Genomic DNA, 2,500 nt, shown 5'->3' on the forward strand with positions numbered 1-2,500 from the left:
AAATTCTTGGTGCACGAAAGTTTTGAGTTCGGAGGGTTTTGCACATGGCCAAGTTGGTCGGTGCACCGCGGCATAGCTAGATGGCTTGTGTGGAGTTTTGTGAAAAAATGAAATTCGTGGTTTTTGAGGTGTGAGGGTTGGAATGGCCTCCAAATGCCCCCAAATGAATACCATGAAATTCTTGGTGCACGAAAGTTTTGAGTTCGGAGGGTTTTGCACATGGCCAAGTTGGTCGGTGCACCGCGGCATAGCTAGAAGGCTTGGTGGGAGTTTTGTGAAAAAATGAAATTCGTGGTTTTTGAGGTGTGAGGGTTGGAATGGCCTCCAAATGTCCCCAAATGAATACCATGAAATTCTTGGTGCACGAAAGTTTTGAGTTCGAAGGGTTTTGCACATGGCCAAGTTGGTCGGTGCACCGCGGCATAGCTAGATGGCTTGTGTGGAGTTTTGTGAAAAAATGAAATTCGTGGTTTTTGAGGTGTGAGGGTTGGAATGGCCTCCAAATGTCCCCAAATGAATACCATGAAATTCTTGGTGCACGAAAGTTTTGAGTTCGGAGGGTTTTGCACATGGCCAAGTTGGTCGGTGCACCGCGGCATAGCTAGATGGCTTGTGTGGAGTTTTGTGAAAAAATGAAATTCGTGGTTTTTGAGATGTGAGGGTTGGAATGGCCTCCAAATGTCCCCAAATGAATACCATGAAATTCTTGGTGCACGAAAGTTTTGAGTTCGGAGGGTTTTGCACATGGCCAAGTTGGTCGGTGCACCGCGGCATAGCTAGATGGCTTGTGTGGAGTTTTGTGAAAAAATGAAATTCGTGGTTTTTGAGATGTGAGGGTTGGAATGGCCTCCAAATGCCCCCAAATGAATATCATGAAATTCTTGGTGCACGAAAGTTTTGAGTTCGGAGGGTTTTGCACATGGCCAAGTTGGTCGGTGCACCGCGGCATAGCTAGATGGCTTGTGTGGAGTTTTGTGAAAAAATGAAATTCGTGGTTTTTGAGGTGTGAGGGTTGGAATGGCCTCCAAATGCCCCCAAATGAATACCATGAAATTCTTGGTGCACGAAAGTTTTGAGTTCGGAGGGTTTTGCACATGGCCAAGTTGGTCGGTGCACCGCGGCATAGCTAGAAGGCTTGGTGGGAGTTTTGTGAAAAAATGAAATTCGTGGTTTTTGAGGTGTGAGGGTTGGAATGGCCTCCAAATGTCCCCAAATGAATACCATGAAATTCTTGGTGCACGAAAGTTTTGAGTTCGGAGGGTTTTGCACATGGCCAAGTTGGTCGGTGCACCGCGGCATAGCTAGATGGCTTGTGTGGAGTTTTGTGAAAAAATGAAATTCGTGGTTTTTGAGGTGTGAGGGTTGGAATGGCCTCCAAATGTCCCCAAATGAATACCATGAAATTCTTGGTGCACGAAAGTTTTGAGTTCGGAGGGTTTTGCACATGGCCAAGTTGGTCGGTGCACCGCGGCATAGCTAGATGGCTTGTGTGGAGTTTTGTGAAAAAATGAAATTCGTGGTTTTTGAGATGTGAGGGTTGGAATGGCCTCCAAATGTCCCCAAATGAATACCATGAAATTCTTGGTGCACGAAAGTTTTGAGTTCGGAGGGTTTTGCACATGGCCAAGTTGGTCGGTGCACCGCGGCATAGCTAGATGGCTTGTGTGGAGTTTTGTGAAAAAATGAAATTCGTGGTTTTTGAGATGTGAGGGTTGGAATGGCCTCCAAATGTCCCCAAATGAATACCATGAAATTCTTGGTGCACGAAAGTTTTGAGTTCGGAGGGTTTTGCACATGGCCAAGGTTGGCGGTGCACCGCGGCATAGCTAAATGGCTTGGTGGGGAGTTTTGTGAAAAAATGAAATTCGTGGTTTTTGAGATGTGAGGGTTGGAATGGCCTCCAAATGCCCCCAAATGAATACCATGAAATTCTTGGTGCACGAAAGTTTTGAGTTCGGAGGGTTTTGCACATGGCCAAGGTTGGCGGTGCACCACGGCATAGCTAGATGGCTTGGTGGGGAGATTTGTGAAAAAATGAAATTCGTGGTTTTTGAGATGTGAGGGTTGGAAAGGCCTCCAAATGCCCCCAAATGAGTACTGTAAAAGTGTTGGTGCACAAAAGTTTTGAATTGGATGCATTTTGCACTTGGCCAAGTTGGTCGGTGCACCGCGACTAGATAGGTTGGTGCCAAAATTTGTCAAATTTAAGACCTTGGCCAAACTGAATGAAATTTTGTGGGGAGGTTCCTGATATTGTTTAGTGGTGGACTGGAAAAAATGAGGTCGAAATTCGAAGTCTACATGTGCTTTTCTATTTTTCCCGATTTTACACATACCCGGTAAGTAAAAAAAATAAAAAAAATAGTTCCCCTTCGAGAAAAATTATGAAATTTGGTGAGCAAGGAGATACCATTATTCTACGAATTACTGCAAAAAATCGCATCAAAATTCGAAGTATAGCCCGAGATATGGACTTATGTCTGCTCAAAAAAAGTGTATC

This window comes from Vigna unguiculata, unplaced genomic scaffold (assembly GCF_037176805.1).
Source record: "Vigna unguiculata cultivar grain cowpea cultivar isolate G323 ecotype 2 unplaced genomic scaffold, ASM3717680v1 ptg000301l, whole genome shotgun sequence".
In the NCBI taxonomy this organism is placed as follows: domain Eukaryota; kingdom Viridiplantae; phylum Streptophyta; class Magnoliopsida; order Fabales; family Fabaceae; genus Vigna; species Vigna unguiculata.